The 26,723-nt window shown below is 39.4% G+C and overlaps 1 protein-coding gene and 1 long non-coding RNA gene across 3 annotated transcripts in view; one reads left to right on the top strand and one right to left on the bottom strand.

Moving 5' to 3' along the window:
• Window positions 1-3,927: 3,927 nt before the first annotated feature.
• Window positions 3,928-10,373, bottom strand: LOC150018458 (uncharacterized). The gene is made up of 2 exons (XR_016508689.1): window positions 10,173-10,373; window positions 3,928-5,067 (listed from the first exon to the last, which is right to left on the bottom strand). It is a non-coding gene; the product is annotated as an uncharacterized LOC150018458 (long non-coding RNA).
• A 153-nt stretch (window positions 10,374-10,526) lies between these two features.
• FAM168A (family with sequence similarity 168 member A) overlaps window positions 10,527-26,723 on the top strand; it is a 175,540-nt gene continuing 159,343 nt past the window's right edge. The window contains exon 1 of one of the 2 annotated variants that reach the window (XM_090265244.1): window positions 10,527-10,657. The gene's annotated coding sequence lies outside the window, so the exon portion shown is untranslated. The remainder of the gene's footprint in view (window positions 10,658-26,723) is intronic. The other variant, XM_090265237.1, reaches the window with a different exon arrangement.

The following is a 26,723-nucleotide window of genomic DNA, read 5'->3' as shown; positions in this document are numbered from 1 at the left end:
TCAGGTGCAAATGAGGCTCCTTGGGTGTAGTTTCTTAAGTAATCTCATCAAGTATAGTTGTGCTTTTTCTGGACATCTGCCAATGAATGAGAGGCGAGTTATGTGTTCTCTCCCCACCCAACGTATTGTGGTGGCACAGGCCTCCGGTAACTACTATAAACCCTCCTACTCAAAAAGGAAGGAAAGAGGAGGCACACAGGAGTTGCTGGTCCATAACAATTCTGAAATGAAGCAGGGCACACATTGATTCTGAAATTGAGCAGGTCCATCATTCAGCACCAACTTGGGAATACTTCTCTGTGGGTATTGGTTCTGCACTCTGAGTCATCCTCTCTTTTTAATGAAAGGTAGCCAGTGTTTGCAGCTGAGTAGTTTTTTCAGTCTATTTTCTGTTTGTACAAGTTTAGGAGTCTAAAGCTTCTTTTCATTTTATATGGTCTCTGTCCCTTTCAGATATAGGCATTTAAGTTTTTGACACATGGTTTAGACAAAAAGGTCATGCAGGGAAAAACAAAATCTGGGAACTCCCAGGAGTTCAATATGACAGTGCACATGAAATATTTATTGATATTTTGGAATATAATTAAATCTAACCAAATTTTAAAGAACTGAAACAACACAGAGTATCTCAATAACCACAATTGGATTATGCTAGTAATAAAAAACAAAAAGGAAACTAAAAATCCCAAAAGATTTTGGAAATTGAACAGTACACTACTAAATAATCTATGGATTAAAAAAAAAAAAAGCACATTTCCCTGGCTGGTGTGGCTCAGGTGGGTGGAGCGTTGTCCTGTGGACGAAAAGGTTGCGGTTTCAATTCCAGTCAAGGCACATACCAAGGTTGTAAGTTCAATCCCCGGTTGAGGAACATATGAGAAAGCAGCCAATTGATGTTTCTCACATCAATGTTTCTCTCTCTCTCTTTCTCCTGTCCTTCCTCTCTTTCTAAAAGCAATGAAAAATGTCCTCTAGTGAGGATTAAAAACAAAAACAAAAAAACCCTCAATAGAAATTGAAAAATATTTAAATCAAATGATAATGAAAATATAATATGCTCTGGCTGGGTAGCTCAGTTGGTTAGAGCACTGTCCTGATATGTCAAGATTGTGGGTTCAATCCCCAGTCAGGGTACATACTAGAATCAACCAATGAATATATAAATAAGTGGAAAAACAAAAATTAATGTTTCTCTTTCTCCTTTCCTCTCTTTCTAAAATCTATAAATAAATAAAAAAAAATTTTAACTGTGGAATGCTGCCAAAATCCAATAAAAGGAAGGCGCTCGCACTGCTCAGTGCTGACCTATCTGAGCTGCCGCAGCCCTCACTCCGTCCCATTCTGTCTGCTGGAATTACTTGCGTGCCCTCGACCACAAAGTACTACAACAAAGGAGTTAGGAAAAACATCTAAAAATTAAATCCAAATAAAGTAGAAGGAAGAAAAAAAAAGTTCTAATAAAATGGAAAACAAAGATACTAAAGGGGATCAAAAGAACAAATTAAGAATACTAAAACTGATAAACTTCTGGCAAGTTTGATGAAGGTAAAAAGAGACAATCAATTTAGAAGTAAAGCGTGCCATTACTACAGATCCTATATTAATCAAAAAGATAATGAAAGGATATTATGAATAATTATATCTCAATAAACTTGAAAATTCAGATGAAATGGACAAATTCTTAGAAAAATACAGCCTACTAAAACTGACACACGGAGAAATAGGAAAACTGAGCAGTCCTGTTTCTATGAAAGAAATTACAATTTTTATTTAAAAAAATTTTCCCACAAAGAAAACTCCAGGTTCAGATGTTCCCAGACAATAGAAAAAGTGGAAGTACTTCTCAACTAATTTTATGTGATCAGCACTACCTAGATATACAAACCTAACAGGGACATTATAAGGAAAGGCAATTACAGGCCAAACAAAGATGCAAAAATTCTAAAAAACAAAACAAAAAATCCAACAAACTAAATCCAAAGATCTATAAATAGGATAATACTATACAACCAAATTGTCTTTATTCCAGAAATACCAGGTTGATTTGACATTTGAAAAGTAACCAATGTAATTTACCACACTAATATAAGTTTTTAAAAAATCATAGAATCATCTCAAAGAGATGTAGAAAAAAAATTTGTAAAAGTCACCATCCATTTATGATAAGATCCTTTTGAAATTACAAAAAAATTCACATGTATTGATTAAAGAGAGAGACAGACATCTACTTGCTGTTCCACTTATTCATACATTTATTGGTTGATTCCTGTACATGCCCTAACCAGGGATCGAACCAACAACCTTGACATACTGGGATGATGCTCTAACCAACTGTGCTACCTGACCAGGGCTGATAAAATTCTTTTCAAACTAAGAAAAGGGAACTTTTTTTTATCTGAAAAAGAGCATGCACCAAAAAACCTACGTCAAACATCATATTTACTGGTCAAATATAAAAATAGGGTGCCCTTATCACCACTTCTATTAAGATTGTACTGGAGGCCCTTCCCAATGAAATAATAAGAAAAAGTGAAGGATTAGGAAGAAGATGTAAAAGTGTCAGTATTTGAAGGAAGGGGCTTGGCCCGATTCCTCTGCCAGGGCTGGGTAACTGCTGAGTGGACAGATGGAGCAATGGATGGACAAAGAGAATGTTAAGCGGTGAGGCCCCAAAGACCTTCGCTACACGGGCACCGACCGACCATTACATAATCAACAGAAATAAAAAATCTTATGGCAGTGAAATTGCACACAGTGAAGTTTTTTTTATTGATGAACAGTTGATGGAAAGACCAGAGAAATATTCTTGGTAAAATACACATCAGCAAAGACTTGGCTTTGATCTCCATTTCTATTTTCTTTCCAGGAGCTTCAATATAGCAGTCAGGATATTCTCCTGTTTTTCTTTTCTTTCTTTTTTAAAGGTTTCTTTATTTTGAGAGAGAAAGGAGGGAAGGGAGAAAGGGAACATCAATGCAGGAGAGGAACCTGATTGGCTGCCTCTCGCACACCCCAACCTGGGGATCTGGCCTGCATCCCAGGCATGTACCCTGACCTGGAATGGAACTGGCAACCTTTTGGTTCGCAGGCTGGCACTCAATCCCCTAAGCCACATCAGCCAGATGTTCTCCTGTTTTGACCCTAATGATGTTTTTGTCTTGTGTTTATGAATACAGAGTTTTAGATGGAATTACATCATATTGATTACTTTTCACTGAGAAAATATTTCCCAGAACAAATGCCATTGGGTCAGTTCAATACCTTTGATTTTTCTACATAGCCTATTTTTTCCTTTATTTTTATTGTTGACACTATTGTCTACATAGCCTATTAAATCTCTTTTCAACTTATCCATTTTCAATTAAATTGAAGTATAATTATTTTCATACAAAAAATAATTTTCTGTATAAATTTATTACGATGGTTTTTAAGTATCAACTTAAAAAATCCATACCACAGTTCAGTAATTAAAGCTTGTGTCACTGTAAGTTATCTTTTATGGTCATCATTTCTATGTTCTATCAAGTCTACTTTTCCTGGGACAAATTTTACAGATCTACATTTTGCCTGGAAGATTTACTTTATTTTTCCATCAATTTGTAGTCAATAAGTAATCTTATTGTGTGCAATTTGGCTGCTATCAGTTTTATTTTTTCTGTTGATTATTTAGTAGGTATGAATCTTACTCCACAAACTTAGGGGAGTAAGAAATAACATATTACTTGTCCTGGCTGGTGTGGTTCAGTGGATTGAGCACCAATCTATGAACCAAAGGCTCACCAGTTCAATTCCCAGTCAGGGCACATGCCTGGGTTGCAGGCCAGGTCCCCAGCTGGGGGTGTGTGAGAGGCAACCATACACTGATGCTTCTCTTCCTCTCTTTCTCCCTCCCTTCCCCTTTCTCTAAAAATAAATAAAATATAAAAACAAAAACAACCATATTACTTTATTGAATTTAAATCAAATTAAGTCCAACTTATATCCTGGTATTTTTTTGGCCCCTTCCCTTGCAAAGGATCTGGGATCTTATGTAGAAAAAAATATTTGGGGAGGCCCCTTTCATGCTTCTCTCTACCATATGCTATTCCTCCTTCACCTTTAGAGAGCAAGCCACACACACGTCCAAACCCCAAACCCTATAATGAATAAGTATCGAATCGAGGACATGGCAGTCCAGTAAGGAGAAATGATTTTCCTAATGTCACAGCCTAAGTGACAGAGCTGGGATATGAACCTAGCTTCCTCATGTCTGCACTTTTTATGACACTAGAGTTCTTCACACTAATGTGAAGTATGAGCCATCCCAGGAGACAGGGCAAGAACTAAGAGTGCAATTAAATGTTAAAAAGAGAAAAGGCATAGATTTAAAGACAATGGGTGTTAACACTAGTTTTGCAGAGCTACTGTTAGAGATGACAAATTAAATGAGCTGATAAACATTTCCCAAAACAGGCTCCTCTGAACTGGTATGGGGGGCAATGTATTTGCTAATGACTTGATTACTTGGGTTTCTAGCTTAATTGCTGTATTAGTTTCCAAGGGCTGTCTTAACAAATTGCCACAAACTGGTTGGCTTCAACAATAGAAATTTGTTCTCTCCCAGTGGTGGAGGCCAGAAATATGAAATGAAGAAGGTATTGGCAGGGTCGGTTCCTTCTGAAGGCTTTAAGGGAGAATCCCGCCATGCCTCTCTCCTAGCTTCTTAGAGGCTACTGGCAATCTTTGATGTTTCTTGGCATGGGGTACATGACTAATCTCTGCCCGTATCTTCACATGGCCTTCCCTTTCGTGTCTGTGTCTCAAATCCTCTTCTTCCTTCTCTTATAAAAGCACCACTCATTGGATGTAGAGCCCACCTAAATACAGGATTGATGTCATCCTGAGATTCTTAAGGGCCAAGACCATACTTCCAAATAGGGTCACATTCACAGGTATAGGCATTAGGACTTGAACATGCAGGCATACTCCACAGACATTGGGGGTTTGGTTCCAGACTCCCACAATAAGGTGAGTTGTAATATTTTTGCTGGTGGAGGGTCTTGCCTTCGATTTATAAAAATGCAGCATCTGTGAAACACAGTAAAGTGAAATGCAATAAAATGAGGTATGTCTGTATTTTTTTGGAGACACAATTCAACCCACTATATTTGGTATGCTTTTTTAAAAAGTTTATGAACTTGAGCAGCATAATTTATGTAAAGGATCCTCCTAACTGAAAACTTCCCTCTCAATTCTCTTCTGACCTTTGTTAGTAACAACCTTTACTTCTGTCAGCTCTCATCGCATGAAAAACATCTGATACCTTAATTAACTCTTTTATCTGCCCTAGGAGTTCTGCAAGGTCAGCCATTGTACGGATGAGAAAACAGGTACAGGCCCTGGCCAGGTAGCTCCGTTGGTTAAGAGTATCATCCTGATACACCAAGGTTGCGAGTTTGGTCCCCAGTCAGGGCACATACAAGAATCAACCAATGAATGTATAAATAAATGGAACAACAAAACAATATTTCTCTCTCTTTCTCCTTTCCTTTTGCTTTCTAAAAATATCAATAAATTAAAAAAAAAGAAAAGAAACAGGTAGGTACAGGAGAAGAATCGACTTGACAGAGGACACCCAATCCTGACTGAGGCAGGATTTGAACGCAGGATGGCAAGGCTCTTTCCTGCTGCTGCTGCTGCTGCTGCATGGGAGCTTATGTAGTTGTAATCAATTCATGAAGATTTGTTTGTGATTTACTTTTGCTCTTTATTTAATGTGCACTTTTCCCTTGTGATTAAAATTTTTTTTCAGCTTTATTGAGGTATTTTCCCTGTCATTTTAATTGACAAGTATATATAGTCTATATACTTATTCTGATTGATTGATTCATTAATTCAATCTCCATTTACTGAAGCCTTATCCTGTGAGAATCTCTGGGCTGAACAGAGCTCTGGCCACAGAAATGAACCAAATCACCTTGGTCCTTGTCCTTGATGGCAGTAAATGGAGAACAAACATGATAGTGTAAGCAGGCTGTGGAACTAAGTGGGCTCCTAACCTCAGCAGGTGAGGAGAGGTTTCCTGATGACTGACTTAAGTCTTAAAGGATAGGCAGGATGCAATCATATCCCTTTAATATTGGTTATTAGAATTAAATATTAGGATGGGCATTTGATACCCATCTATCAAATATTAGTTGTGTATTATTAGTTTTCTAGCACTCTGTTAAGCTAGCATAGGTTTCTTTAACAGCCTTCATCACAAATGGCAGAAACATTCATTTGCCCAGTGTTGGGTCATTTACAAAACATTTTACACTTCTATCACTTGCTGCTACAAAAAGCTCTTTGAGAATACTTTCTTTACAGACATTTTTCTTATTTCATGTCTTAGCTAAACTCAAAAATTATAATTTAATTTAATTTTTCAAAAAGATTATATCAAAAGTTTAAACATTGATCCTAATTTGGTCAATCCCTTTCTCTCTCTGGGTCTCAATTTCTTCTACCATAGAATGGTCATGTGAAGTACATTTAGGCTGAAGGATTAAATGAATGATGAATCTTAAGACACCAGCACAGCACCTGGCTCATTAAAGATTGGTTCTCCTAACATGGTCTCTGATGTTCATTTTCCTGCAATTCTAAATCAATTCTTAAGGTAATACTCCAGTCCACACTTGTGCCAAGACTCCTAAATATTATACTTTTAGAGAGAGAATCAACACCAGTTCATTACCATAGCTGGGACAAAACCATCTCAGTTCTCATTAATCAGATAGTTACAGGCAAAGGACAGTGTTTGACACTGTCATTTTGCCCAAGTTTGTTTTAGTTGGGTTGCAGAAAAAAAATGGAACGTGGTAGAAATAATCAACACAAAATAAAACTGACAATGGCTAAATCTACACGTGGTAAAAATTTATTATGGATGGAAAAGCAAACTGAATGATCCCATCTTTGTTGATGGCACTGAACACCACAAAGTTGACTCCAGGGAAAATTCCACTTGGTAGAAATAATCAACACAAAATAAAACTGACAATGGCTCAAATTGCTCCCAGGAAAAGGTGGAGTTGGTGAAAATCATGACTAGAAATTTCATAATGGCTAAAGCAATAATCAGTAAGAATAGTAAAAGTAAATGATGAATCAAATCTTTCTTGTAAAATTGATAAACGCATATATCTTGATGAAAATTCAATAAAGAAAATCTAGAAAAGTTAGAAATTGTTTAACTGTGCTATATAGAAAATTTATCAAGGAGTTAAATTGGATTAATGGAGTTAATTCCTTAAATACTTTAATAAATTCATTAATAATAATTTAAGTTTGAGTAAAGAGTATACATGCCAAGACTTGGCAGGGATCTGGAGAGATAATTCTCTAATTAGATGACGGGTTTGGACTATAAATGGCACTTTATAACATTCAAAACACTTTCATACATATTGTTTTATTGGCTTCGCCTAATGACCTTATGAGGTGACAGGACAAGAATCATTCCTTCCATTTACAGAAGTAAACAGTGAGGTGCAGAAAAAGACTTACTAAAGGTCATCCAGCATGTTCATGGCAACGTCTAATTTAGGATCTGATTCCCAGATTCCTAGGCCAGTAAGCTTCCTCATACCGATTCCCCTAATTCAGATAATCCCTTACTCATGGGACAGGCCAGACTCCTAATTTTGATTACCACTCTCTGCCATTAGGGGAAGTAGGGAAAAGGAGGAGGAGGAGGGAAAAGGGTTTAGGAGAGGGGAGAAGGGGCATAGCTAACTTTTCCTAGGTATTTTTCTTACTATTCTAAGAAAAGAGAACAGAGGAATCAGATGGGTTTTTTGGGCTGTGTGTGGGGCGGGGGTAGGAGTGGGATTTTAAAGTTGAGAGAACAGGATGAAAAATGAGACACAGTTTTAAAAAGACAGTGCCTCATGTATTTTGAGGAAGTGATTCCTAAGAGATAGGAATGTAACTAGATGTAGGTGGGGTTAAGCTGACAGATTGGCTGCAGCAGGACTGCTCTGATCTGGGCAACTTGGGCTTTCTCCAGTAGGCCTGCATTTCTTATGTGGGCTGGCTAGTAAAACCTAAATGTTCTGGTGTTTCTTGCACGACACCACTGAACAATGACATATGAAATCTAAAATACTGTAATTGAATACAAGATTTATGCTAAATTAGAGATTATCTGACTTAATATTATATATTCTAGGAGAACTGGACACAGAAAGAAAATGATTTTTAAGTGTAAGACCTTTATTGTCTAGAGACAATGCTTTGTTTAAATATAGCTTTATAGACCTTCCTGCCTCACTCCCCCTTTCCCACAGTGATCTCTGGCCTAAAGATCAGAAACCACCACTATAAGAATTCAGATATAAGGAAAATCTGTGTGCCTAAAATGTGTTCTAGGGAAAGCAGGACTTTGTCTTGAGCTTCAAAATTAAGTAGGAGATTAGGAGCAATGAGTGTGGAAAGACCAGAAGAAGGAAAAATTTGAGAAGAGACAATGAAAATTGAGACAATTCTGCCCTGACTGGTGTGGCTCAGTGGGCTGGGCACTGTCCTGCAAAGTGAAAGGTTGTTGGTTTGATTCCTGGTCAGGGCACTTTGCCTGGGTTGCGGGGGCCAGATCCCTGGTTGGGGTCATGTGGGGCAACTGGTTGATTTTTCTTTCCCTCTCTTTCCCGTCCCTCTAAGTAAATAAAGAAAATCTTTTAAAAAATCACCTATTACAAAATAATTGAGAAAATTCTCCCTACTAATGTAATGTTCTTATGTGAATTTTAAGTGAACACCATTATTATATTTTTAATCCTCATCTGAGGATATGTTTTTATTGACTTTATATAAAGAGGAAGGGATCTACCCTGATGGGAGATGTAACCTGCAACCTAGAGACAACACTCCAAGTAACTGAGCACCCGACCAGAGTTCATTATTTTAATAGGACTGTTGAGCTTCCAGAAAAACAAGACAGGCCTAGTCCTGGAGCACCACTGAGGGCAATAGGAAGCCATGGAAAGCTTTAAGGCAGCAAAGATATGGTTGTTGGGTATAGAAATTGTATTTTTGAAAATAATCTTATAGCTTAAGAAATTATGTGCTTCTAAAACAGTTCAGGCAATATGAAAATTAAAATTACTTGAAACCTGATACTTTTTCCTCCAAGATTATCACTGGTAATATTTTGAGGAACCTCTTTCCTGAAATCTATGATTATATTGTCTCAAAGTTCCCATAAATTGGACCATTCTACACATGTTGTTCTGTAATCAATTTTTTTCCCGTCGAGATTAAAATGTGAATAGCTTTTCATATCAATAAAGAGATCTATATTATTTTAAATGGCTGCTTAACACCATATTGTTTGTATACACAACTTAGCTGTTGATGGACATTTCCGTTTTCCCCCTATTATCAACACGACCTCATGTAACAACCTCGCGCATTCATCTTTTCCAAATTGTCCTATTATCTTTTTAGGGTGAATTTTACAAAGTAACGGAGGTAGGTCAATAATTATGGCCTTTTTACATTTGGATTCAAGTTGCCAAATCGTCCTCGGGTTTTCAGGGAGACCAGGACGAAGGTGCTGCATTAGTTTTGTGAGACAGTGGCAACGGGGATGGCGAAGAGAGCACCATCTCACAGGTGAGCTTATCCTCCTAGGCCTGTCCTCGGTGGGTTGGCATATTCCTTTCCTTCCTCCACCCCTTCACTTCTTTTTCTTAACATGGAGGCGGACTGCGAACTGAGTCTCCTAGCATTTTGCAGGGACCGGAAGGAAGGCGGGAGACTGTGGCGCATGCTGGAAAATGTAGTCCAGCGAGCCGAGAAAGCGGTGTGGGTGGCTGGGTGGTGGTGGCGGGTGTGCAGATGTGTGTGTGTGTGTGTGTGTGTGTGTGTGTAACTTGTGGTGGTGGTGGCGTGTGCGGACGCGCCCGCGCGCCTGAAGAGGTTGGAGATACTGAGAACATCTCCACCTGGGGATGGTGTGTGTGTGTGTGTGTGTGTGTGTGTAACTTGTGGTGGTGGTGGCGGGGATGGTGTGTGTGTGTGTGTGTGTGTGTGTGTAACTTGTGGTGGTGGTGGCGTGTGCGGACGCGCCCGCGCGCCTGAAGAGGTTGGAGATACTGAGAACATCTCCACCTGGGGATGGGGCCGTGCGGCGGCCTAACTGGTCTCACCTGTGGTCTCCGAGGCCCTAGAAGGCGCCCGCGGATGGCTGGCTTCGTCCCATTGTCCGTGACCGTGGAGGGCGCGGCCCCTCTGCATTGAGCGCGCGGCGGCAAGCGCAGGCCGCGCGCGGGCCAGAGCAAGGCGTGCCGGGAGTTGTGGTCCCGGCCCGCTGAGGCTGTGGGACGTGTCGCGGCGCTGCGCCGGCTCCTCCTTCCCCGCCCTGCTTAGAGGTCCCCGGCTCCCTCCCTTCGCCTCCTCCTTCCTCGCCCGCAGCGGAGCGTCCCCTCCCCCACCGTAGGGCTTCTCGGCAGCTACTGCAGAGGATTCGGAGCCGAGTGGCTGAGGAGGAGGAGGCTCCCGGTCCCTGCGCGCCATCCGCCACCTTACTGGACACGGGCAAGGGAGCGAGAGCGTCGCCTCGGTAGCCTCCAGAGAAGACAAGGGCATCACCGCCTCAGCTGCCGCCGCCGTTTTCTCCTGCAGCGGCTCGCCGGTGAGGAGAGCCCCCACCCCCTCCCCCGCCCCCGGTCCGTGCGCCCTGAGCCTGGGCCGGTGGTACTGGGGAGAATGAGAGTGGAGACTGCGGAGCGCGGGTTGGGGGAAGGGGGTAGCGGTGGAACGGAGGGCTGGCAGGGGAGACTTGTCCTGGCGCGGGCTGGGGGTGGGGTGAGGGTGGGACCCAAGCAGGTTGGGGGTAGGGGGCGACAGGGGAAGGGGACTTTTAGTGGGGAATAACCGGACCTGGGACGGGAGCGTTGGGTTGGGGGGGGTTGGGGTGGAATTTGGGATGGTTTTGGGGCGAACTGGATGACTAGACTGGAGTGGGATGGCTTTTAATGGGGGAGGGGACGGAATGAGGGTGTTGGATTTGGGGTTGGCTTGGACCAGTTGACACTTTGGGATTCGAGCTGGGGTGCGGGGTAGGGTGTAATTTCAATAGAGAGTGGGACTGCGGGGTTGGGTAAGTCCCTTGGGGGGTGTTAATTCAGGAGGGTGGAATTTGGGGTGAACCTAGGGCAGGCTAATAGAGGTGGAAGGAGCTGGGGGTGAGGGGCTTGGCATGAGTTGAGATCTGAGCTTGAAGTGGGCGTTTGTCCTCTAGGGATGGTGGAATTTGTGGAGACTTACGAATAGCGTGGGTTAGGAGAGCAGAGGAGGTAGAATTTGGGGTTTTCCTGGGGAGTGTTTATGGAGGTTGGAATAGGAGCTGGTGGGGATGGGACTTTCAGTGAGGGGAGTATGGTGGTGAGCTGGCAGGAGGGGTTAAGTTAGACATTAGGCCCCAAATGGGCAGACAACTATTGAAATGGGAGGGGGGCACAGTGGGATGGGATTGAGCGTGATCTTAGACCACTGGAAGGGGCATTGGTGGCTCCCTGGGTGCGGGGTCAAGGCAGAGGGCACAGAAGACACTGCTGAGCTGGACTCGCTGAAAGAATAGTGGCAGGTGGTGAGCAAGATTGGGGGATGGTGTCTTGAAGAAAATGTCCCTTGGTCAAGGTGGCAGAGGGAGTTTTGGAGAAAGAATGTCTGAGATGAACTGATAGGGCAGGAGAGGTGGTTGCTGACGGTGAGGTGACACAGGGGTCCTTTAAGGTGTGGGAGACGTGGAGTCGGTGTGGTTGGGGCAGAGAGGATGGAGAGGATGAGCAGTGCTTGCAAGAGGTGGATTGGATGAAAAGGGAGAATTTGCATGGCCTGCAAGAGACTGAAGAGGGTAAAGGGTTGGGCTTAAATGGGCAGCTTTGGTGGGGGAGAGACAATAATCAGAAGGGACTTTGTAGGGGAGAGAGAAGGCTCATTAAAAATTCTCTTTCCTAGAGGACATCTTAAGCTGTTAGTTTAATCTTTTTGTTTTTTTCATTTATGTTAGTATCATTTTTGGAAGTAAATCAATCCAAAGGGTAAAGTTGAGAGGTATAGAATTAAGAAGGGGAGAGTGTCTTCTATTACAAGCACACCTTGGAGATAGTGCAGGTTTGGGTCCAGACCACCGTAATAAAGCGCACATTAAAGTCAAGTGTGTTGTGATCTTATGGATGGTGGAAGGTTTTGCCTTATATTTGTAAAAACTGCAACATCTGTGAGTGTAATTAAGCAAAGTGCAATAAAATGAGGTATGCCTGTGTTCATATAACAAGAAAGTTGGGAGAAAAAACCCAATCCCAAACTAAAGGTGGAGGAGATAAAACTGTAATGTGACAGATATCTTTCTATATGTCTCTGCCTTCTCCTTTCTGCCCTCCCCCTTGCACATTTAAAAATTAGTCCTGGAATTTGAATTAAATAGATTTGATGGGCTTGAGGTAGCATTCCTTGCTTGAGAACTGATGAATGAGACTGAAAAATGAGGCTGAATTTATTTTCTAGTCAGAGAGCGTGCATGTATGCAGAAAGAGCTTAGACCTTTTTTTTTTTTTGCCTTAAAATTGATTGCTTGAAGACTCCATTTATTGGTGTCCTGGTTTGCAAGGCAATTAGGCCCATCATTGTATTGCAGGCTAATAATCCTGAGATGAATCTTGGCACCACTGCTGTATGTAAACAGAGAGGACAGGAAATATGGAAATGTCATAAATATTCATTGGTGAGATGGTTTGGTATTGATGGAGTTTTTCATTTGATTCTCTTCTGACATTACTTGATAAGATTTATAATAATCAGACTATATGTCTATAGATTGAATTTTCTTCTGAAGGAATTCAAGTGGTCAGAATTCTATTAGATACGGATAAATAAAACATATGGTCATTTTATTTTTTAGGGGATGGTAGTGATGTACACACATTACTTTAACTACAGAAACAGTATCTCCAATTTTATTTAAAGCTTAATAATATGCTTATATTCATGGCAGAATGGAGATGTAGGAGGTAGAGAGGGCTGTGCATGGAAGAAACAGTTTTCTGGACTGAATTGCATTAACTATGATATGTTAAAGAAGTGGCTCTTGATTTTAGAGTTCAAACTGAGAAAAAAGGGCTATAAAGAGAATAAAATTAGTACCAATGGGATCAAATCTTTTTTTCTGTTTGTTTTTTGTTTAAGCTTCAGTGGTCAGCTTACAAACAAATCATTTTCCTTGGCTTTCACAGTTGAGCACATAAAAATAGCCAATATTTAGAATGCTTTTTTTTTTTTTTTTTTGGTAGTTCCAAAACGGGCAGAATGATGGAAGGTTGGACTTATTCTCAGAATGAAAGTGCTTCTTTTTTAAAGCAAGGAAGCTTGCTTTATTACAATAAAAATCAGGTTTGAGCAGTTACCTGTCATTCTATGAGAGTGTAATTTAATTAATGCAAGCATTTCCCCATAACTTTACTTTGGGGTCTTGACATTGCTTTTGTGGATCTGCAGGCTTGATCTACAGGTGGAATATTTATATTTTTAAAGCCCTAGCTTTTGAAAGCTCAAAATGAAAAGTAATAGCCTGGGAGAATTGTCTTGGTAGATTCCCCTCCCCTCCCTCACAACTGTGGTCACCTGTGCTGTAGAAATGTCTGTGAAGTGTTTTAATATATTTATCTCATTTGATTTTCCCAATATTCTGGTAAGAAGGGGAGAGCAGATGGAGGTATTAGTAGACACGCACATTGGTAGAATGAATAGCTTGTGAATTTAGGGGTTGAGAGTCCTGGGTTCAAATCCCCATTCCAGAATTTGATAGCTGAGTGATTTTAGTAAAGTCATTACAAACCTTTCATACTTAGTGTCCTGGATGTTGCTGTTCAGTGGGTTGAGTGCCAGCGTGTGAAAGGTCGCCGGTTCAATTCCCAGTCAGGGCATGTGCCTGGGTTGCTGGCCAGGTCCCCAGTTGGGTGCGTGTGAGAGGCAACTGATCGATGTTTCTTTCCCTCTCTTCCTCCCTTCCCCTCTCTCTAAAAATAAATAAATAAAATCTTAAAAGAAAAACCTTTCATGTTTAGTGACAATGGTTATATAACATTGTGAATATACTTATTTCCACTAAATTGTACACTTAAAGATGTTTAAATGGTTAAAAAAACACTTTCATACTTAACAAAGCTGTCAAGGGGAACAGATCAGTTCATGTCCTGAAATAACTTTATGTCCTGAAAACACTGTGCGTATATGAAATATTTACTCAATATTTATTTATTTACTTGCCTGCAAAGTGCCAGGGGAAACAAAATGAACAAAAAACAGCTTTCATGTAGTGGGAGCCAGACGATTTAAATATAGGGAGAGAAGTGAGACAAAACTAATGTGGTGAAGAGTGTGGGTTCTGAGGTCTGTCTATCATTTACTACTAGTTGTGTGACCTTGGGCACAACGGTCTCATCTGTAAAGTGGGCATAAGAGACCTAATCTCATAAAGTTGTTTTGAATATTCAACAGAATAATCTATATAAAGCATTTAACAATAAGTTACATAGTACATTAAAAAATAGTAGTTTTGCCATTATTTGATAGGAAGAGACTAGAATGTGAATAGCCTTGTATGTCTTAATCATTGAGTTCTTAGTACAACATTATGATGATCTACTGTTTATTAAGGAAGTAGTTACTTTACATCATTTGCATGTCTTACTGTAGTCTAAGAACTTTAAACGTAAAGTACTAAACACATGTTACCTGTTAGATTCCTCATCTGTAAAATAAGAAGAAAAAACTTCTCTGAGTTATAGTCTTGCTTAAAGGTTGTAGTCAGTAAGTGGAAGAGTCTGGGTTACAATCCCCAAATTCTAATTTCTCAACCCTGTTTATATCTTCTTTTTAAATTGTGAAACAAGCCATGTATATAAAATTCCATATAACATACATCTTCAACTTAAAGAATGATAAATTGAAGGCCTGTTTTTACTACCAGCTTCACAAAAGGGAGATTTCTAGTTCCTTTTGAGCCTCTTGCATAGCCCTGTCTGATTGAATCTCCCTCCACCTCTCTCCCTCAGAACTAACCATTTTCCTGAATTTTGTATAAACCATTTCTTTGCTTTTCTTTATAGTTTCACCAAACAAGTACATATCCTAACCAATATATATTTTTACTTTTGCAACTTTATGTAAATAGAATTATAGTGTAAGTATTCTTATGTGACTTGCTTTATTATTCTTATTTTTTAACTTTAAAAGCACTTTATTTCTTTCACTGTTAAAGTAACATGCTCATGGTAGAAATTGGAAATTACAAAAAAGTAAAAGGGAGCAAAATAATTGTCTGTAGTCCCATTACCCAGCAATACATCTTAATATAGATAGCAGGAGGGAGCCAGTTTGCATTTGTGGACGATCAGATTATTCAGATGTGGATCAATCACACTTGGAAATAGGAATCAGAAGGAGTAGTAGTAGCGTTTGTGAGCTGTGAAAGAGCACCTTAGAGGTTTTTTTCTCATTGGCAAGAGTTCTTTATTTACTAGAGACTAATTCTTTGTTATACCAGCTTAGGGCTTCATATCACATTTTGACAACTCTTTTGGTCAGAATTTTTGTGCATCTTTCTTTTTTAATTTAATTTAATTTATTTTCAGAGGGGAAGGGAGGGAGAAAGGAACAGAAGGAGAGCAAAATCAATGTACGAGAGATGTATCAATCGGTTGCCTCTCGTGCACCCCCAACTGGGGACCTGGCCCACAACCCAGGCATGTGTCCTGACTGGGAATCAAACCAGCGACCTTTTGGTTTACAGGCCGTCGCTCAGTCCACTGAGCCGTACCAGCCAGGGCTGTGTATCTTTCTTTTTGCAGAAAAATAGTCTTCATTCTTACTCCACTGTGCAGGAGGATCTGTTATCTGATGAACAGAGAATACCATAAACAAATAGGATACATAGTATACATATGTTACCCATATCGATTTCCGGTTAGGGCACGTGCCTAGCTTGTGGGTTCAGTCCTAGGTCAGTGATATGCCAGAGGCAACTGATTAATATTTCTCTCTCACATAGATGTTTCTCTCCCTTTCTTCGTCCCTCCTTTCCCCTCTTAAAAAAAAAAAAGTGAATATGAAAATAAAACAAATCAGGGAGTGCATCCCACACAGAGGTGAAAAGCCTTTCTGAAGGGTTTTGCCAGTGGAGGAGGGAGTACATGGTCAGTTCACAGTTTCTCCCTTGAAACTTGAAGATGTTGGATATAGTGGGACAGGGAAAGTGCTAAAGGACTTTCTCCTAGTGAATTTTTGGGACCTGGTTCCGCATTAACTATATTGACTAGTTCAGAATGAAGCTATTGAAGTGAAGGAGGCAGTATACAAACAAATATAGTCAAATCCTTGTTAGTTTTCTACCTGTAACTTATTACAGAGACAAAGTAAGTGACATGGATTATTTGTGCATATGTAGAAGGAAAATAATACTCTGTTGTTGAGTTGTGTGGATTAAAGAGATAAGAAGGACAAAGAACCTGGAACATTGGCACATATATAGTATGTGTTTAATATGGTAGCTACAATTATTTTTATTTTACTTATGAATTGTTTAGAGCTAGTGTTTCCTCTGGGATGTTCTTTTGTTATTTATTATTTTCTTGGGCTACATCTCCCCTTAGTCATTTAACATTATAGATTTATTTTAATATTATCATAAGTAAAGTAAAACAAAGAACATAAATCCACAGCTGCAACGCAGCCCAAGGCTCAGGAGCTAGTAGTCCTAGGTGTCACAGATATGTTGAAGACATCTATTCAACAAATACCTGTTGAGTGATTATTGGATTGACAGTAGGGGAGTGCTAGAAGTATGGGATACAAAAATTAAAATTCCCTGCTGTTATGGAGCTTCTAGTCAATCTGGTGGGGAGACAAGACGTGTCACAGGTAATAGTAGCGTAGTGCGGTAAGTGCTGCATTGGGGGCATGGACAAGTGGCATGGGCAGGATGGAGGCGGCATGGCCTGACCTGCCTGGGGGAGCAGGAAAGAGATGCTTGAAGGAGTTAATGCATGAGCTGAGACCTGAAGAGTATGTGGATGTCCTGGGTAAGGAGAGGTTAAAAATGGTTCATGTTGTCAACAGAACAATTTTCCTTGATTGTTCCCTCCCAGCATTCTTGTAGGACTTGGTTTGTACCTTTCTTAAAGGCCTTTCTAGCATGTATACCTACTATAAAAACCAAATAAGCAAATACTTAAGTAATGCTGTACTGTCATGCTCCTGTTTTTTCCATGTGCTGTGCCTTCCACCTGGAAAGTCCTCTCCCTACTGAATTCCTTAATTTTTACTTCATCCATTAGATGGAGTGTATTAATGAACATATTTCATAGTTCTTGCTCTTTTCAGTTTGTTGTTTAGCAGGAAAAGATTTTTGAAATCATTAAAACCAGAAATTTAAGAAGAGATCTTATTGATTCTGATTTCTCAGTAAATGTTGATGTTCCTTAGGGTTGGCTCCTTACTCACTGGACTCTTTAAGATTCTTTCCTTCAGTAGCCTTGCCCACTCTATGGGCTTTAACTGCTTGCTACCTCTATGCCGAGGACTCTCAAATTTCTGTGTCCAGTTCAGAGCTGTTTTCTGAGCTCTGGACTTGTATGTCTCATTGGCTACTGGCCACCCATATGCATCCATTTTGGCGATTCTCAAATTCAGTAGGTGCAAAACAGAACTCATTTTCCCCATTTACTTTTTCTGACCTCCCCCACTTTGTACCCCTTTCCACACAAAAGTTAAAATCATCTTTTTCTGTAGTTTTGTCCTAACTTAAAGGTACTGCCATCCATCCAGTCATTCAAAATATGAATCTGTGCCGTAAGTCTTTTCTTCTCCCATTATCTCTCAGTCAAAAATAAATCTTCCTAAATAATTCTGTAATTTATCTCTCCTTCCCTACTTATTACCACCTTAGTTCAGAGACTAACCTCACCTGGAGATGTGCACCAGCCTCCTAACTGGTTTCTGGATCACTCATATGAGAAATTTGCACTCTGCACAGCAGCCAGAACATCTACCCAATAGGTATAAATGTCCGTCACTCCCTTCCTTAAATCCATTCATTGGCTCTAAGATTCAAGCTCCTTGCCATGACGTATTTGGCCTTCTGTGACCTGTCCCTATGTACTCCTGCCTGATTTGCCATTACTGATAATACCAAGCAGCATGTAGTTTCTACAGATACCTTGCTGTTAAACACCTTTGCTCATGCTGTTTCTCCTTTCAGTCATCCTTCTGGGTTGAGTGCATCTCCCTGAAGAAACCTTTCAGAACTCTGAAGGTTGTCACAGCTGTACCCATTTTGCTCACAGGAAGCATCCAGTACATGTCTGTTATAGTACTTGCCTTGTTTTAAAAAAATGAACTGTTCGCTCCTTCCCTTTCCTGAGGGCAGGGACAGTGTCTGTGTAATCGTTATGGTCCTAACTCCTCCTGGAAGGTGCCTTGTGAATGATTAGTTTTTGAACTGAACTTAGGATAGATGGCAGATCAGTAGTATGATATTCTAATGAGGAACAAGTTGATACGTGTTTTTCTAGATGTAGGTTTTTATTTATTTTGGATGGAATTTAGAATTTAATTGGATTGATAATGGCTTTGATGATGATGTTGTATAACACAAGGTTCAAAAGTAGAAGACAGTAAGATGGTGTGCTCAGGTTTTGACATATGCTGTCTATAAAAAATATTTTAGGCTTTGTGGGCCACATACAGTCTCTGTTGTTTTTTCTTTTTCTCTTTCACATTTTTCCCCGCCTTATCTTCCCCCTCCTTCCCTCCTCCTTAAGTTTCATTTTTATCTCCAGGCCATGCAAAAACAGGCCATGGGTATGCCATAGCTTGGCAATCTCTGGTATGTTATCAGAAATCAAACTTGAAGTTGTGAATATTGAAAAGCAAAGCAACTAAAGCAGGTTTATATTTTGTATTTTTTTTATTGTAAAATTTAGTTCCTTGGGCAGTTAGGCATATCTTTAGTATTGAAAACAATTGCACAGAATCTTTTTTGTCGAACTGCTTGGTTTATGTAAAAGTTTTAACATTTTATTAAAAGGACCATTTATCTCTGTATGAAGGTCCTCTTAAGAACACCTTGGTTTATAAAGGTCCAACACAACTCTTCTTCTTTTCTACATTTAGGGAGGTGTCTGGATCCTTTCAGAATATGTCTGTTTTTCTGATGATATAGACTGTGCTTTTTTCTTAAATATAAACATTTGGAAGGAACTTTGAGCTAATACATTTTTCACAGTAAATGTCAGTCCCTGGCTGAATTGACATTGTTATCTTGATTTGCCTTCTGATCATGTCGTTCAGTCTTGACAGTTTCTGCTGATACTCATATTTTCTAGCCTCTGTTTTATAATTTTTCTGTATATTCTAGTTTTCTAATGTGTTTTTCTTCCTCTTGTTTTGAATTTATAGCAAAAATCTCTATATGTATATATAGTTACACTATTTATACTTCTGCAGTATAAATATGGATCTGCAGTGTATAGGTTGGTCATTTTCATTTTAAGGATGAAGTAGTCCAGACTCAAGAGGGTTATTTCTCTCATGCTTTAGGATTAGTAGAGGATGAAGATGGACAGACAAAAGGGACATAATATTTAAACAACAGGCAATATGCTGGGTGCTTTCCTCCCCTTATATAATTTGATTCTCACATTTGCACTGTATAGGATATTGTGTCCATTTTAGAGAAGAGGAAACTGAAGCAACTGAATCCTGTAGGGATTAAGTAATTGGCGTTTGGCTACATAACTAGTAAGAGCAGAGAAGCTTGTATTAAAAACCTGATCTACTTTGCTTCAAAGCCCTTGCTTTTTTTACTGTACTATTTATAAAGCTCCCTGGTTTTAAACTCTTGTCTATGAGTAGTATCTTGGCTATCCATTAGAATCATCTGCAGATCTGTCTTAAGGAAAAGGACATGTTCTATTTCTAACAGAACTGTGCTAATAGAACTTCTGTATGTGAGCCTAATGCAGGTGTGTATATGGGTTTATGTTTATACAGAAATGTAAAATGAAAAGGAATTGTATTGAGGTATATATTAACATGTAGAAAAAAAATGTACAAAAAGTGTAACCACACTCAAATCAGGAAAGGAAACGTTACACCTCCCTGTAAGGTAACCAGTATTCTGACTTCAGTACTGTACCATGGGCTATTTTTGCCTATATATGAACTTACGTAAGGTGTGACTGTATTTTTGCATTCAACTTTGTGAGATTCATTTATGTTTTTGTATGTAGCAATAGTTTGTTCTTGCTCATTGCTTTGTAACAATAGTTCTCAAACATTTTGGTGTCTTCACTCTTACTAATTATTAAAGATTCCAAAGAGCTTCTCTTTGTGGGTTATAGCTGTCAATATTTACTGTATTAAAAATTAAAACTGTGAAAATTTAAAAATATTATTTAAAATAACCCTATTAAATGTTAGCATATTTTAACGAAAATAACCCAGGCCAAAAAAAAAAAAGACGAATATTTTACATTTTTTTCAAATCTCTTTATAGTCTGACTGGATACACTTCTGCTTTTACATTCAATATGGTGCAGTTGGTTGTTTTGCTTGTAGTATATAAAGAAAAATGCAGTCCCATATATGTATATGTGATTAGAAAAGGGAAGAATATTTTAATTGCTTTTAAAAATAATTGTGGATTTTTTTTTAGATATTATATCAAAACTTGACAACTGTTAGTTTCTTAAAGACCCATTGCATTGTGGAGTCTTTGAAACCATATCAATGAGCATTTCGTATTCTGTTATATTAAAATTCATTAGTGTGTTTTTTACTTTAAATGGATCTTCTACCCATGCATAATATTGTAACATCATGCATGGGTTATTTGGAAAATATTGGTTTACTAAATTATGCAGATCTACTGTATGCTGACATATTCTATTATAAAAGGTCAAAAAAATCACATTTGTTACTATCACCACCAATCTCATCAGATAAGTCTCCTAATTTTTGCTTGAAAGCTCAAATTTTTCATTGGATCAAATACTGACAGTTGTTTTCCTTGAAGTGACAATCTCACATTGTTCATTTTTGAGAAAATGTCTGCCAAACATCTATGTCTGAATAATCATAGTTTGTCTGCCAGTTGTTCTTTCAAGTTAAAATAGCGTTTCATGAAAGGAGCAGCTAGCTTAGCTTATAACTCAAGTGCACAAGTGCTTTTAGTGCTTTTCCTTGAGATAACTCTTGTAGTTTGGTATGCGGGAGCAGTGCTTTTTGTGTACTTCCCATATCACAGAATATTCAAAAGCTGTGTAGTTGAGGATTGAGATTTAATAAAATTAATTTTTGTGGCTTAGTGAAGAACATTTAAAAAACTATTCTTAAAAATTTTTCAATTACAGTTGAGAATATAATATTAGGTTCAGGTACACAACATAATAGTTAGACATTTATATGATTTCTAAGTGATCCCCCTGATAAGCCTAGTATCTCCCTGGCACAATACATAGTTATTACACTATTAACGACTATATTCCCTGTGCTGTACTTCACATCCCCATGACTATTTTGTAACTGCCAATTTGTACTTCTTAATTCCTTTACCTTTTCCATTCAGCCTCCCAACCCCCTCCCATCTGACAACCATCAGTTTATTCTCTGTACATATGAGTTCATTGCTCTTTTGCTTGTTTATTTATTTATTTTTAGATTCCACATATAAGTGAAATCACATGGTATTTGTCTTTCTTTGTCTGACTTATTTCACTTAGCATAATACCCTCCAGGTCCATCTATGTTATTGCAAATGGTAAAGTTTCACTTTTTTATGAAAAGTGATATTCCATTGTATATATGTACCACATCTTCTTTATAGTTTTTAAAAATCATATTTTATTGATTTTTTCTATTGCAGTTGTCCCAGTTTTTCCTCTTTGCCTCCCTCCACCCAGTACCCCTACTCCCTCAGGCAGTCCCCCCACCATTGTTCATGTCCATGTGTCATGCGTACAAGTTCTTTGGCTACTCCATTTCCTGTACTGTACTTTACATCCTCATGGGTATTCTGTAACTACCTATTTGTACTTCTTAATCCCCTCACCTCTTCACTCATTCCCCCATACACCCCTCCCATCTGGCAACCATCAAAACACTCTCTGTATCCACGATTCTGTCTGTGTTTCTTGTTTGCTTAGTTTGTTTTGTTAGATTCAGTTGTTGATAGATTTGTATTTATTGCCATTTTAAATGTTCATAGTTTTGATCTTTTTTTTAAATAAGTCGCTTTATCTTTCATATAATAATGGTTTGGTGAGATGAGCTCCTTTAGTTTTTTCTTGTCTGGGAAGCTCTTTTATCTGCTCTTCGATTCTAAATAACTGCTGGGTAGAGCAGTCTTGGCTGTAGGTCCCTGCTTTTCGTGACTTTGAATATTTCTTGCCAGTCCCTTCTAGCCTGCAAAATTTCTTTTGAGAAATCATCTGATGGTCTTATGGGAACTTCCCTGTAGATAACTAATTGCTTTCCTCTTGCTGCTTTTAAGATCCTCTCTTTATCTTTAACCTTTGGCATTTTAATTACGATGTGTCTTGCATCCATCTTGTTTGGGACTGTGCTTCCTAGTCTTATATGTCTATTTCCTTCACCAAATTAGGGATGTTTTCTTTCATTATTTTTTCAAGTGGATTTCCAATTTCTTGCTCTTTCTTTTTTCCCTGTGATGTGAATGAATATTAGGCCTCTTGAAGCTGTTCCAGAGACTGCTTATACTGGCTTCATTTTTTTGGATTCTTTTTCTTCTTCTTGTTCTGATTGGTTGCTTTTGGTTCCTTATGTTCCAAATCATTGATTTGATTCTCAGCTTCATCCACTCCACTGCTGGGTCCCTGTAAATTGTTCTTTATTTCAATTAGTATGTCCTTTGTTTCTGATTGGATTTTTTTTATGCTGTTGAGGTCTTCCTAAGTTCCTTGAGCATTCTTATGGCCAGTGTGTTGAACTCGGCATCTGACAGATTGCTTATCTCCATTTTGTTTAGCTCCTTTTCTGGAGTTTTGATCTGTTCTTTCATTTGGGCCATGTTTCTTTGTTTCTGCATTTTGGCAGCCTCCCTGTGTTTGTTTCTATATTAGGTAGAGCTGCTTTGATTCTGTATCTTGATAGTGTGGCCTCATGAAATAGGTGTCCTGTAGGGTCCAGTGACACAGCCTCTTCTATCACCAAAGCTGGGTACTCAAGATGTGGGCTGAGTATACCCTCCTTTTGAAGTTGAGCCTTGGTTGTTTGTTGGTAGGTCAGTGGGAGGGATTTACCCAGGCCAGTCAGCTGCAAGGATTGGTTGTGACCACTGACCACTAACCTCCACCCTTCATGGAGGCTCAGCTGTACAGGGGCAGAGTGGTGGTGCTCTGGCATGGTCTGTACCTGTCCACTGGGTGCGCAGTCCCTAGGGTTTTCCAGACCATGCAGGCCAAGGTCAGCCCCCACCTGTGTTTTGCCCCAGGCACCCTGCCTGAGCTATAAGGCAATCTGAGATGGCTGCTACTTGTACTGGGCTTGGAGATTCCCAGGTGAAGCCAAGATGTGAATTTAGACTGCCTGCTGCTGGTACTGTGCCTGGGGTCACTTAGCAAGAGTTACAGAAGCTGCGGGCTCACTGAGACTAGGTATTGCTTGTTTGAAAGGTTTTAGGAATTTGTGAAGCATGAGCCAAGACCAGCTATTCACACAGAAAAGCCACTGTTAACAGCTGTAAGCTGAGTGAGGAGGGAACCTCGGGGGATCTCCAGGGCAGGGCAAACAGCATTAGCCAGGTGGATGGAGTCTTAGATGTGGCACCCACCTGCAGCTCTGTGACTCTGTGGCTCTGTGGGGGGAGGGCTCAGAAAAGGGACAGTGGCCTCTGCCTGCATTTCTGTCTGGGAGAAAGCTCTCCCCCAGCTCTCGCCTTGATGTCAGACACTTCAGTTTCTCCCTGTATGCCACTGGTGCCTTCAAACTGCTTCCCTGGTTCTGAAGCCCAGAGGGTGTGAGTCTGAGAAAGTCCATGTGTGGGTTTTTAAGAGGAACTGCATGGGACTCCTGAAGTTTCTTCCACTGAATCAATCCCCGCTGTTTTTTGCAGCCAGAAATTATGGGGATTTATCTTCCTGACACTGAAACACTGGGCTGGAGGTACTGGTGTGGGGCTGGGATTCCTCACTCCCAAGAAATCCCTCTTGAATTTTTATCCACCCCATGTGGATGTGGGACCAGCTCATTCTGCATCTTCACCTCTCCTAGCAATCTGGATGGATGTGGTTTCTTTAATCCCGTAGTAGTCAGACTTCCATTCCAGTTGATTTCTGATGGCTCTGAGTGATGGTTGTTCTATAATTTAGTTGTCAGTTTGATGTGGCTGTACGAGGAGGAGAGCCGTGTTTACCAATGCCACCATGTTGACCAGAAGTCCCACATTTTTCTATTGATGGACACTTATGTTGCTTCCAAATCTTGGCTATTGTAAATAAAGCTTCAGTGAACATAGGGGTGAATATGCTTTTTTGAATTAGTGTTTTGGGTTTCTTCGAATAAGTACTGAGAAGTGGAATTTCTGGGTTCTTCTTTATCTCTTGTTACAGGCTTTATGTTTGTTTGTTTGTTTTCATTCTCATCTGAGGATATTCTAGAGAGAGAGGAAGGGAGATAGAGATAGAGAGAAACCAATCGGTTGCCCCCAAACTGTGCCCTGACAGGGAACCACACCTGCAACCCAGGCATGCGCCCTGACTGGGAATTGAACCATAACCCTTCGGTTTACAGATGATGCTCCAGCCAACTGAGCCACACCAGCTAGGGCTGTTATAGCTTCTGTTTTAAAGTCTATTTTGTCTGATATGAGTGTTACTACACCACTTTTATTTTTTCATTTTTATGAAATATCTTTTTCCATCCCCTTACTTTCAGTCTGTATCTTTTGCTCTGAGGTGGGTCTTGTTTTCTTATCCATTCAGTCACGCTATATCTTTTGATTGGAGCATTTAATTCATTTACATTTACAGTGATTATTGATGGTCATGTAGTTATTGCCATTTTATTAGTAGTATTTTTTATCTTTATTTTCTTCTTAAAGAAGTCTCACATTTCTTGTGATAATGGTTTGGTGGTGATAAGCTCCTTTAGTGTTTTTTGTTTTTGTTTTTGTTTTGTCTCGATGAAGAACATTTTTTAGTGAAACTGAAACTAGCTTTCTGTGTGTGTGTGTGTGTGTGTGTGTGTATCTATGTGTCTGTGAAGAATGCAGTTTGGTGTCACTGCCTTGATTCAACACAAGATGGTATATTTTTATTTATTAGTATGATTATGTTCCCAGTCTTCACTTATTTCTTATTGGGGGAATAGGTGGTTTTGTTACACTGTTTTGAAAGCCAGCATGAATGTTGTTGATTTTTCCTTGGCTTAGTATTGGGTTGGCCAAAAAGTTTTTGTTTGTGGTGCTTGTCTTTCATTTCATTTGAAATAATTTTGTTAGATTGTATTGTGACAGCTGTCATATCAGCATGCATTTAAAAAACCTTATCAAAATTGGTGAGTTTTTGTGTAGCCATTTTAATACTGAAGGTGATAAATGACATTTTTTTTGCATATTATGCTTTTTTATTTCAAGAAAGGTAAAAATGCAACTGAAATGCAAAGAAAGATTTGTGCAGTATATGGAGAAGGTCTGTGACTGATTGAATGTTTCAAAAGTAGTTTGCGAAATTCCGTGTGGGCGATTTCTCACTGGACCTTGCTCCACGGTCGGGTAGATCAGTTGAAGTTGATAGATTTCAAATCGAGACATTAATTGAGAATAGTCAGTGTTCTACCATGCAGGAGATAGCCGACATACTCAAATTATCCAAATCAATAAAGTTACTGGTGCAAATGAAAAATGTGTCTTTTATTTTACAGAAAAAACTAAATGGACTTTTTGGCCAACCCAGTAGAACCAAAACACTTTAGAGTCAACAGTTTTACAACTTTGTCATGATTCTAGACAATCATTGGGCTTGGTGCTTATTCTTCCCTATCTTGTGGTGAAGGAAAGGTATGAACTGTGCGTAGCTGTGGGGAAAAGCGGTTCTCTAGGTGTATTGGGTCTTCCTACCCTTAGCCCGGAGTATTTGCCGTAGGAAAAAAAATGCAGATGAAGCCACATCAAAGTAATCTTGTGTAATGACTTTGATTTTTCCCTGTGATTGGGTAGAAGAGAATGGAGGAAGTAGGCCAGACAAGTCAGTACTGAGTGTTGTTTTCCCTCTCAGCCAGCGCCCTTATACAGCCTGGAACCTTAGTTCTGGAGGGAGGAGAATTAATATTTGTTGTGTGCCTACATTGTGCTAGTAGTGCTCTTTCCTGTGTATTGTGCTATCTTCCAAGGATACAGTTTCACTGATTATTTATGTATTCTTGGTACCTGGAACTTAGTAGGGCTTAGTACATTTTTGTGGAATAATTGAGTCCCTGCTAAATGAGTGAACCAGTTTTTACAGAGTAGGATGTAACCTAACTCCTCTGGGCTACTGTGTAGATTGGTGCTACAAAGTTACATACCAGGGTCTGGTCCCCATTTGTTACTGTGGGGAAAGAATCAATCTTCTTAATGATATACTCTATAAAACTTTAAAATAATTTGGATGTTTAGGAACTGAAAAGATCTAATGGGATGC

This window comes from Furipterus horrens, unplaced genomic scaffold (genome assembly GCF_987537825.1).
Source record: "Furipterus horrens unplaced genomic scaffold, mFurHor1.1.pri manual_scaffold_2, whole genome shotgun sequence".
Classification (NCBI taxonomy): domain Eukaryota; kingdom Metazoa; phylum Chordata; class Mammalia; order Chiroptera; family Furipteridae; genus Furipterus; species Furipterus horrens.
The sequence above is the reverse complement of the archived record's forward strand: the minus strand, read 5'-3'. Positions and strand labels throughout refer to the sequence as shown.